Here is a 12,935-nt window from a genome sequence, read left to right as displayed (position 1 = left end):
TAGAGGTAAATTGAATATTGTGGAAGAGGGAGGGAAAGGTGTCAAAACTGGCACCCAAGTTGCTGACTTGGGCCTCCCCAGCATTTGGCCCCAGAGTAGACAGGAGCTCATGCAGAACACAAAGAAAGAATTGTCACTGTGTCCTAGGCAGGGCAGTGAGAGAACTCTCTCCTAGTTGCCAACTGCCCCACGTGGAGCTGGGGTCTCTGACTGCCAGAGCATTCTCTCACTGAGCCTACCTTTTATAGCCACCTCTAAGACTTAAAGTTTAAAGGCTGATGACACCCCATTGGTGTTTGTTTATCAGCTTTTACCAGTTTCCACATAGACTTGTATTCTGAGTTTTTCCTTTTATCTTTGATTTATTTTCTCAAGGTACATGGGAATTCTCGAGCTATGAAAAACAGCCCTCTGTGACCTTGTAGGTGTATATTGATTGGTTGAGCAACCTTTGAGCCAAAAGATCTTAGATTTCTTTTCTGAAATATATCTAGATGAAGAAAAAGCAGTTAAATACTATAATAACAATAATGATGACTACTGTTTAGATAAGCATTACCAGGTGCCAAATACTGGACTAAGACATATGAATATTTATTAATATCAAATTGAATCCTGGCAGCCACTCTCTGAGGTTGGTACTATTATTACTTCATTTTATAGGTAAAGATATTGAGATTTGGAGTTTAAATGCCCTGCTGGTAAATCACCCAGCCCAGAGGTCAGACAAACAGATTGGCCCATGATCCTTTTTTCTGATTTGTATACTATTTTGCCTCTTCCATTTTTCTCTATGATGGTTTAATAATAGAAATACATATTAAACATTTTATCTATTAAATTGTTAGCATTTATACTGTAATCTAAAATAACTTTCTTACTATAATAAGAAGGCTTACTGCAAGAAAAAACTTGTTAAATATAAAGAAAATAAAAGTAACCCATAATCCTACCACCTAGTGATAACCATTATTATAATTTTGATGTGTTTTGTGCCAGTATTTTTAATACATGTTTTTAATAGTTGAGATCCGTGTTTTTACATTTTAATGATGCTTTTCCATTAAAATTATAAATATAATGCTGTCTCCATACTATTAAATATGATTTACAAGTGTTGTTTTCAGTGGCTGCAAAATACTTCATCATATGGGTATAATTGATGTAACCAAGCATTTTTGAACATTTAGTTTCTTACAATTTTTTACTACTGTAAATAATACATTTTGTATTTTAAGTTATTTCCTTTAACAATATCACCAAAAATGTAATTATTGCTTCAAAACGGGTAGATGCTTTTTTTTTACATTTATTTTTAATTGGAGGGAAGTTGATTTACAGTATTGTATTGGTTTCTGCTGTACAGCAACACAAGTCAGCCATAATTAAACATATATCACCTCCCTCTGGAGCCTCCCTGTCCTCCCCCATCCTACCCTTCCAGGCCCTCACAGAGCACCAGGCTGGGCTCCCTGTGCTGTATAGCACCTTCTTAACTAGTGACTTATTGTTACACGTGGTTGTGTGTATATGTTGATGCTACTTCCCATTTGTCTCACTCTCTCCTTCCCCACTGTATCCACAAGTCCATGCTCTATATCTGAGTCACCATTCCTTCCCTGCAAATAGGCTCATCAATTTTTCTAGATTCCTTATACATGTGTTAATATATAATATTTGTTTGCCTCTTTCTGACTTCCTTCACTCTGTATAACAGGCTCTAGGTTCATCCACCTCACTAGAACTGACTCAAATGCATTCCTTTTATGACTGATAATTCCATTGTATATATGTACAACTTTTAAAATTTACTTTTTTGCCACTTTTTTTAAATTGTAAGATAATTGCTTTACAGACTTTTATTGTTTTCTGTCAAAACATCAATAAGAATCAGTCACAGGTATACCCATATCTCCTCCCACCTGAACCTCCCTCCCCATCGCATCCTTCTAGATTGTCCCAGAGACCCTCTTTGAGTTCCCTGAGTCATACAGCAAATTCCCATTTGCTATCTATTTTACATATGGTATTGTAAGTTTCCGTGTTACTCTCTCCACACATCTCACCCTCTCCCTCCTCTCCTCCTCTCATGTCCATAGGTCTGTTCTCTATGTCTGTCTCCATTGCTACCCTGAAAATGGATTCATCAGAAACATCTTTCTAGATTCCATATCTATGTATCAGTATATGATTTTTATACTTCACTCTGTATAATAGGGTCTAGGTTCATCACTTCATTAGAACTGACTCAAATGCATTCCTTTTTATGCCTGAGTAATATTCCATTGCATATATGTACCACAGGTTCTTTATCCATTCATCTGTTGAGGGACACCTAGATTGCTTCCATGTTCTGCTGCTGCTGCTAAGTCGCTTCAGTCATGTCCGACTCTGTGCGACCCCAGAGACGGCAGGCCACCACACTCCCCCATCCCTGGGATTTTCCAGGCAAGAACACTGGAGTGAGTTGCCATTTCCTTCTCCAATGCATGAAAGTGAAAAGTGAAAGTGAAGTCACTCAGTCTTATCCGACCCTCAGCGACCCCATGGACTGCAGCCCACCAGGCTCCTCTGTCCATGGGATTTTCCAGGCAAGAGTACTGGAGTGGGGTGCCATTGCCCTTCTTCAGCTTCCATGTTCTAGCTATTGTAAATAGTGCTGCAGTGAACACTGGGGTACATGTATCTTTTTCAATTTTGGTTTCCTCAGGGTGTATGCCTAGGAGTGGGATTGCTGAGCCATATGGTGGTTTTATATTTTTTAAGGAATCTCCATACCATCTTCCATAGTGGCTGTGTCAATTTACACTCCCACCAACAATGCTGGAGGGTCCCCTTTTCTCCATACCCTCTCCAGCATTTATTGCTTATAGACTTTTTTGATGATGGCCATTCTGACCAGTGTGAGGTGATATCTCATTGTAGTTTTGATTTGCATTTCTCTAATAATGAGCATTTTTGAGCATGTTTTCATGTGTTTGTTAGCCATCTGCATGTCTTCTTTGGAGAAATGGCTGTTTAGATCTTTTTCCCACTTTTTGATTGGGTTGTTTGTTTTTCTGGTACTGAGTTGTATGAGCTGCTTATTTATTTTGGAGATTAATTCTTTGTCAGTTCTTTCATTTCCTGTTATTTTCTCTCATTCTGACGGTTGTCTTTTCACCTTATAATTTCTTTCGTTGTGCAAAAGATTTTAATTAGGTCCATTTGTTTGTTAATTTTTTTCATTTCCTTTACTCTGGGAGATGGGTCATAGAGGATCTTGCTTTGATTTATGTCATTGAGTGTTCTGCCTATGTTTTCCTCCAAGAGTTTAATAGTTTCTGGTCTTACATTTAGGTCTTTAATCCATTTTGAGTTTATCTTTGTTTATGGCATTAGAAAGTATTCTAATTTCATTCTTTTGCACAGTAGCTGTCCAGTTTTCCCAGCACTAATTATTGAAGAGGCTATCTTTGCCCATTGTATATTCTTGCCTCCTTTATAAAAAATAAGGTACCTGTAGGTACATGAGTTTTTCTCTGGGTTCTCTATCTTGTTCCATTGGTCTATATTTCTGTTTTTGTTATTGTGCCAGTACCATACCGTCTTGATGACTGTAGCTTTGTAGTATAATCTGAAGTCAGAAAGGTTGATTCCTCCAGCTCCACTCTTCTTTCTCAAGACTGCTTTGGCTATTCAGTCTTTTGTATTATATTCAGTCTACTTGATCTTTTGTATTTCCATATGAATTGTGAAAATTTTTGTTCTAGTTCTGTGAAAAATGCCATTGGTAATTTGATAGGGATTGCATTGAATCTATAGATTGCATTTGGTAGTATAGTCATTTTCACATTGGTTCTTCCTACCCAGGAACATGGAATATCTCTCCATCTGTTTATGTTGTCTTTGATTTCTTTCATCATTGTCTTATAATTTTCCATCTACAGTTCTTTGTCACCTTAGGTGGGTTTATTCCTAGATATTTTATTCTTTTTGTTGCAGTGGTGAATGGGATTTAAATCTTAATTTCTCTTTCTGATTTTTCATTCTTAGTATATAGGAATGCAAGTATTTCTGTGTATTAACCTTGTATTCTGCAACTTTGCTGAATTCACTGATTACCTCTAGTAATTTTCTGATAGTTTCTTTTGGATTTTCTTTGTATAGTATCATGTCATCTGCAAACAGTGAGAGTTTTACTTCTTTTCTGCTCTGGATTCCTTTTATTTCTTTTTGTTCTTTAATTGCCATAGCTAGGACTTCCAAAACTATGTCGAATAATAGTGGTGAGAGAGGACACCCTTGTCTTGTACCTGATCTTAGAGGGAATGCATTTAGTTTTTGCCATTGAAAATAATGTTTGCTGTGGGCTTATCATATATGACCTTTACTCTGTTGAGGTAGTTTTCTTCTGTACCCATTTTTTGAAGCACTTTTATCATAAATGGGTACTGAATTTTTTGAAGGCTTTTTCTGCATCTATTGCAATGATCGTATGGTTTTTATCTTTCAATTTGTTAATATGGTGTATTACATTGATTGATTGCATGTATTGAAGAATCCTTGCATCTCTGGAATAAACCTAGCTTGATCACGATGTAGGAGCTTTTTAATGTGTTGTTGAATTCTGTTCGCTAGAATTGTGTTGAGGATTTTTGCATCTATTTTCCTCAATGATATTGGCCTGTAATTTTCTTCTTTGTGTTGTCTTTGCCTAGTTTTGTTATCAGAGTGATTGTGGCCTCATAGAGTGAATTTGAAGTGGTCCTTCCTCTGCAGTTTTTTGGAAGAGTTTCAGAAAATAGGCATTAGCTCTTCTCTAAATGTCTGATAGAATTCTCCTGTGAAGCCATCTGGCCCTGGGCTTTTGTATTTTTGGAGATTTTTGATCACAGTTTAGATTTCAATGTTTGTAATTGCCTTGCTCATAATTTCTGTTTCTTCCTGGTTCAGTCTTAGGAGGTTGAACATTTCAAAGAATCTGTCCTTTTCCTCTAGGTATGTACAACTTCTTTATCCATTCATCTGTCAATGGACATCTAGGTTGCTTCCATGTCCCAGCTATTGTAAATAGCGCTGCTATGAACTTTGAGATATTTGCATCTTTTTCAGTTTTCTCAGGGATGGCTGGGTCATGGGATAGTTTGATTAGTTTCTTAAGGAATCTCCATACTGTTCTCCATAGTGGCTGTATCAATTTACATTCCCACAAACAGTGCAAGAGAGTTTCCTTTTCTCCACATCCTCCCCAGCATTTATTGTTTGTGGATTTTTTTATGATGGCCATTCTGACTGGTGTGAGGTGATATCTTACTCTAGTTTTGATTTCATGTTTTCATGTGTGTATTGGCCACCTGTATATCTTCTTTGGAGAAATGTCTGTTTAGCCCTTCTGCCCGTTTTTTCATCAGACTGTTTGTTTTTCTGATATTGAGCTGTATGAACTGCTTATATGTTTTAGAGATTAATCCTTTGTCAGTTGTTTCATTTGCAATTATTTTCTCCCATTCTGAGGGTTGTCTTTTAATCTAGTTTATTGTTTCCTTTGCTATGCAAAAGCTTTTAATTAGTTCCCAGTTATTTTTGTTTTTATTTCCATTCCATTATTTTTGTTTTTATTTCCGTTGCTCTAGGAGATGGGTAAAAGAGGATCTTGCTGTGACTTGATGTCAAAGAGTGTACTGCCTGTGTTTTCCTCTAAGAGCTTTATATTTTCTGGCCTTACATTTAAGTCTTTAATCCATTTGGAGTTTATTTTTTTGTATGGTGCTAGGAAGTGTTCTAGTTTCATTCTTTTCCAGATATCTTTCCAGTTTTCCCAGCACCATTTATTAAACAGACTGTAAAAAGGATAGATGTGTTTTTAAGGATCACATTACTTTCAAAAAACAGTTAACAATAGATACTCCTATCAGCAGGAAATGAGAACCTAGCCTCATTATATTCTTACCAGCACAGTTTATTATCATTTAAATCTTAATTAATAATTTAAATCTTTTCAATAATTTAAATTTCTATTTGACGATAAACAACATTTAAGATGATCATACACCTTTGGAGTTCTTTTTATCTTTATTTTTTTTTTCTTGTCCCTTATTCATTCACCTATTAATTAATTTAACAAAAATTTATTGAACAATTATTATATACTAGGCCCTCAGTGAAACTACAAAATATAACAGTAAATAGGATGGGAATATCGTTGCTCTCATGGTGCTAACAGTCTAAGGAAAAGGCATAAGTAAATGAGTTTAGAAGAACATCTGATGGTAAAGGGCTATGCACACTATTTCTTTAAAACGGATAAATATGACAAAGGAAAAGAGCCAAGTTCTTTTTTTGGTTTCAGGAACCCTTCACATTCTTAAAAAATTATTGAGGATTTCAAAGTGGGTTATATCTATTTATATTAAGTGTATTATAAATTAAAAAAATTAAAGCACAAGAACACTTAAGCACACATTTCATTAGTAGCCATCAGTTCAGTTCAGCTCAGTCGCCCAGTCGTATCCGATTCTTTATGACCCCATGAACCGCATCAAGTCAGGCCTCCTTGTCCATCACCAACTGCTGGAGTCTACCCAAACCCATGTCAATTGAGTTGGTGATGCCATCCAGCCATCTCATCCTCTGTGGTCCCCTTCTCCTCCTGCCCTCAACCTTTCCAAGCATCAGGGCCTTTTCAAATGAGTCAGCTCTTCACATCAGATGGCCAAAGTATTGGAGTTTCAGCTTCAACATCAGTCCTTCCAGTGAACACCCAGGACTGATCTCCTTCAGAATGGATTGGTTGGAGCTCCTTGCAGTCCAGGGGGCTCTCAAGAGTCTTCTCCAACACCACAGTTCAAAAGCATCAATTCTTCGGCACTCAGCTTTCTTTATAGTCCAACTCTGACATCCATACGTGACCACTGGAAAAACCGTAGCCTTGACTAGATGGACATTTGTTGGCAAAGTAATGTCTCTGCTTTTGAATATGCTGACTAGGTTGGTAATAACTTTCCTTCCAAGGAGCAAGCGTCTCAATCTCATGGCTGCAGTCACCTTCCGCAGTGATTTTGGAGTCCCATAAATAAAGTCTGACACTGTTTCCACATCTATTTGCCATGAAATGATGGGACCGGATGCCATGATCTTAGTTTTCTGAATGTTGAGCTTTAAGCCAACTTTTTCACTCTCCTCTTTCACTTTCATCAAGAGGCTCTTTAGTTTTCTTCACTTTCTGCCATAAGGGTGGTGTCATCTGCATATCTGAGGTTATTGATATTTCTCCTGGCAATCTTGATTCCAGCTTGTGCTTCATCCAGCCCAGTGTTTCTCATGATGGATTCTGCATATAAGTTAAACAAGCAGGGTGACAATATACAGCCTTGATGTACTCCTTTTTGGAGAAGGCAATGGCACCCCACTCCAGTACTCTTGCCTGGAAAATCCCATGGGCAGTGGAGCCTGGTAGGCTGCAGTCCATGGGGTTGCTAAGAGTCGGACACGGCTGAGCGACTTCACTTTCACTTTTCACTTTCATGCATTGGAGAAGAAAATGGCAACCCACTCCAGTACTCTTGCCTGGAGAATCCCAGGGATGGGGGAGCCTGGTGTGCTGCCATCTATGGTGTTGCACAGAGTTGGACACTACTGAAGCGACTTAGCAGCAGCAGTACTCCTTTTCCTATTTTTCCAACTTTTAGGATTTTAAATAGCTCAGCTGGAATTCTGTCACCTCCATTAGCTAATAATAATTAGCTAACGAGAGTTGGACTGTGAAGAAGGCTGAGCACCAAAGAATTGATGCGTTTGAACTGTGATGTTGGAGAAGACTCTTGAGAATCCCTTGGACTGCAAGGAGATCCAACCAGTCCATTCTGAAGGAGATCAGCCCTGGGATTTCTTTGGAAGGAATGATGCTAAAGCTGAAACTCTAGTACTTTGGCCACCTCATGCAAAGAGTTGACTCATTGGAAAAGACTCTGATGGTGGGAGGGATTGGGGGCAGGAGAAGAAGGGGACGACCAAGGATGAGATGGCTGGATGGTATCACTGACTCGATGGACGTGAGTCTGAGTGAACTCCAGGAGTTGGTGATGGACAGGGAGGCCTGGCGTGCTGTGATTCATGGGGTCGCAAAGAGTCAGCCACGACTGAGCGACTGAACTGAACTGAACTGAATGAACATTTACTAATGTTCATAGTAATGTTTCCTAAAACCCACTTGACATCATACTCCAGGATGTCTGGCTCTAGGTGAGTGATCATACTGTTGTGGTTATATGAGTCATTAAGTCCTTTTTTTCTTTAGTTCTTCTGTTTTCTTGCCACCTCTTCTTAATCTCTTCTGCTAGTGTTAGGTCCCTACTATTTCTGTCCTTTATTGTGCCCTTCTTTGCATGAAATGTTTCCTTGATATCTGCAGTATTCTCAAAGAGAACTCTAGTTGTTCCTATTCTATTGTTTTCCTCTATTTCTTTGCATTGCTCACTTAGTAAGGTTTCTTATGTCTCCTTGCTATTCTCTAGAACTCTGCTTTATGTTGGGTATATTTTCCCCTTTCTCCTTTGACTTTCGCTTCTCTTCTTTTCTCAGCTATTTGTAGCTCCTCCTCAGATAGTCATTTTTCCTTCTTGCATTTCTTTTTCTTCAGGATGGTTTTGGTCACCACCGCCTCCTATACAGTGTTACAAACCTCCATCCATTCCTCAGTAGTGAACAATTTCTAAAACTTGTGTGGAAATTAAAGATATCAAACCCAGTTTTAAAATACCTGTTTAGTTTTTCTAATGCTCCAGCTGAAAATTCCAAAGTAAGTATTTCCATAAACAGGATCTCCATTTTGACGAGAAGAGACAAATGGACATTAGTTCAAAGCAATAATATTTAAGAATTACTGATTCTGAATCCAGTTGATTTTAAAAGAAAAGGAAAAAATGAAAGAAAAAAATGTGATTATGATTGTAACCAATGGAACAATTTTCTACAGGGTACCTGAAATTTCTTCACCTTTTTCTCTTCTGTTTGCTTCCACTAACTTCCCTCAAAGTCTTAATTTTAACTATCAGAAAATAACAGTGTTACATGGCTTTAGCAAATCAAATGCTTTCTACTGGAAACAGCCTTTGGAGAGAATGTAGCTTACTAAAATATTAGATGTAATTTAATTTTTAGTCCAGAAATGTATCCTTAACAGGAGTCCTTTAAATAGCAGATCAGATATCATTTTTTATTATGAATGTGGGTGTCACCTCCAGGAAGAGCTTTGTAATTCCTTTAGCACGTTAATGATGCCTTATTCACAGCTGACCCATGGGGCATTTGCTGAGTTAAAGAGTTGAGAAAAACATATATGTTAATATAGTAATATTAATAATATTATTATATATAATTAATATATTATATAATTGATATAGAATATAAATAATATTAATTATTAAAGTAATGATAAGTAATTAATAGTAATATTAATTAATATGTTAATATTATATATTTAATATATAATATCATATATAATCAGTGTGTATAGTATATATAATATATAATATTATATATAATTAATATTATATTAATATAGCCAGAGGGGCTACATAGAGGAAAGAAGTGCACAAATTATCTGGGTTTTCTTTCTTTTTAAATCCATGATTGATTTAAATAGTTTAAGATGTAGATGGATGTAGAAAAAAAATTTTTTTCAAACCTATTTGGTATACCTTCACTGAGAAACTAAAAGCCTCTAAAACAAGAAAAGATGACCAATTGTAAGACTGAAAAGTCCAGTATTACAAATCAGGTTTAGGTAGAAATTAGAAATGCATCTAAAATGGGCTGGATGAAGCTCAAGCTGGAATCAAGATTGCTGGGAGAAATACCAATAACCTCGGATATTCAGATGATAACTACCCTTATGGCAGAAAGTGAAGAGTAACTGAAGAACCTCTTGATGAAGATGAAAGAGGAGAGTGAGAAAGCTGGCTTAAAACTCAACATTTAAAAGACTAACTCCATGACATCTGATCCCATCACTTCATGGCAAATAGATGGAAAAAATGGAAAGAGTGACAGACTTTATTTTCCTGGGCTGCAAAATCACTGCAGATGGTGACTGCAGCCATGAAATTAAAAGACACTTGCTCCTTGGAAGAAAAGCTATGACAAACCTAGACAGCATAATAAAAAGCAGAAACATCATTTTGCTGATGTAGATCTGTGTAGTCAGAGCTATGGTTTTTCCAGTCGTCATGTACAGATGTGAGAGTTGGACCATGTACAGATGTGAGAGTTGGAGCACTGAAGAATTGGTGCTTTTGAACAGTGGTATTGGAGAAGACTCTTGAGATTCCCTTGGACAATAAGGAGATCAAACCAGTCAATTCTAAAAGAAATCAACCCTGATACTTATTGGAAGGGCTGATGTTGAATCTGAAGCTCTAATACTTTGGCCACATGATGCAAAGAGCCAACTCACTGGAAAAGATTCTGATGCTGGGAAATATTGAGAGCAGGAGGAGAAGAGAGTTACACATGATGAGATGGTTGGATGGCATCATTGACTCAGTGGGCATGAGTCTGAGCAAACTCTGAGAGATAGTGAAGGACAAGGAATCTGGCGTGCTACAGTCTATGGGGTTACAAAGAGTCAGACATGACCAAGTGACTGAACAACAAAGAGATTAGAAATGCATCTAAAACAGAATAAAGTTTATCAAATTTTTAAATTGTGGTAGGAGAATAAATACCTTCATGATTAAAATCAATAATGTGGTTCCAAACCAAATGGAACATTTCATTCACTTTGCTTTCATGTTATTAAAGAGAAGGGGAAAGAAAATAGAATCAGCAAGTGAACTCCTCCCTTCCCTTCTCTACTTCAACCTTTGAACAGTATTAGATTGACTCTCATACCTAACCATTTTTTAGGTCAGACAGTAGGAACTTGTAATTTCATATAGTTCAGCTTCATGTTGTTTTTTTTTGAAATCATGAACCTTCAGAATATCTGAACTAAGATGCTTCCAACATTGCATACACATGACCAGATGTTCCCTTTGTGTAAAGACCACAATGTCAGCTAGAATGTTTTTGGCTATGGACTTTGTGAAGCAATATATGCTCTTGGAAATATATGTGTGGAGATGTACTTCCAATTAAAAGTATATACCATTGTCTTTCTCTGATAGTACAATGACGATTCACTGTAATATAAAGATAAGTAAAAAGTTAAGTGGTATGTCAAGATACCATTCCTTTTCAGCGCCTCTCTAGACATTCAGGATTGTGGTGTAGCAGGCGAGAAGTAGCAGATCAATGAAGGCTCAGCCTTGTGCTCTCTCACTTGTATCTGCTTAAATCTTAAGAAAATGTGTTTTTGCTCCTAATGTATCAAAAGGAAGGATCAAGGCTTCCTTGTGAAGTGTAATTTCCACATGGCTTTATATGTTAGTAGTATGTGACAGTGTGAAGTTCAACAATTTGAACCTTCTCTGAGGAATAGTCTCAAAGAGATTCCAAGTCCTCACTCAGATACAGATGTTTTCAGTTGTTATTGCTTTACTTTGCTGATTCTTTCCATTTGTCAACCATTTGAGAATAGACTCTAAGTTTTCAGGATTCTAATACCAATCACACGGCTAAAATTAGAGCTCTTAAATGTGTGCTAAATGCCTAGAATTTCTACATCTGTAGAAAATAATGGACTGTGAAGAAAGCTGAGCACCAAAGAATTGATGCTTTTGAACTGTGATGTTGGAGAAGACTCTTGAGAGTCCCTTGGACTGCAAGGAGATCCAACCAGTCCATTCTAAAGGAGATCAGTCCTGGGTGTTCTTTGGAATGAATGATGTTAAAGCTGAAACTCCAGTACTTTGGCCACCTCATGTGAAGAGTTGACTCATTGGAAAAGACTCTGATGGTGGGAGGGATTGGGGGCAGGAGAAGAAGGGGACAGCCGAGGATGAGATGGCTGGATGGCATCACTCACTCGATGGACGTGAGTCTGAGTGAACTCCGGGAGTTGGTGATGGACAAGGAGGCCTGGCGTGCTGTGATTCTTGGGGTCGCAAAATGGACATGACTGAGCAACTGAACTGAGAAAATAAAAAGAATCTGGTAGCATTAGGAGGAGGATAGAGGCCTTGTTAGATGATCTTCACCTAATCATTTATGGTCTCTGCTTCTAGAAACTAGAATAGACTGGTCACTTATTTATTCCTCCTCTAATTCTGCCACTTGGCTGGAGATCCAAGTCACTCTTAATTTGTCTTATTTTAGAAACATATAATCAGGCTAATTTGCCCGTTAAGAATTAAATTCCAAGTCAAACATCTCCCTTTAAGCCTAGGTCCATGTTATGTCCAACCATCCAGGTAAGTTGGGGGAGGAGAAGGAAATCTATCATATATCTCAGAGTGAAACAGTGCATGAATCAGAAACGCTAATCTGTGTGTTAATGGACCATTTATTTGCATTCCATTTTCCTTGGAGAGAAAAAATGTCCAGTGTCAATCTTTCTCATTTTGAGTGCAGTATGCATATCTGTTGATATTTAAAGAGCTGCACATGCACAGGTATATTCACATCTCTAAGCTGCATAATTGGCTTCTCTTTCAAAATAGAAACCTATCAACTAAATGACTCACACGAGATATTTCCAAATACCCGTTTGATAAAGTGATTGATACACTGCAAATATCTATTCAAGGCTTTTAATAAACTGATGGATTTTGCTATATAGTAAATGGCAAGAGGAGTCCAAACGTTCAAGTTGTATAAAATTCAGAGTTGTATTATTTCAAGGGAATAAGTGGCAAGCCTGCCCACATAGCCAGATCAGAGTTGTAGTTCAGCAGTGTGAGTCAGCAGTGTCCTGGTCTCAGGTATAATTTTGTGCCATTAACCTGGCAGCAGTTGTCTAATCGGGCTTTAATATCAATCAGAACAATTCTGGCTTCTCTGACTGCCTGGGACTT

This window comes from Capra hircus, chromosome 4, assembly GCF_001704415.2.
Source record: "Capra hircus breed San Clemente chromosome 4, ASM170441v1, whole genome shotgun sequence".
Taxonomy (NCBI): domain Eukaryota; kingdom Metazoa; phylum Chordata; class Mammalia; order Artiodactyla; family Bovidae; genus Capra; species Capra hircus.
Note: the sequence above shows the minus strand (reverse complement) of the source record.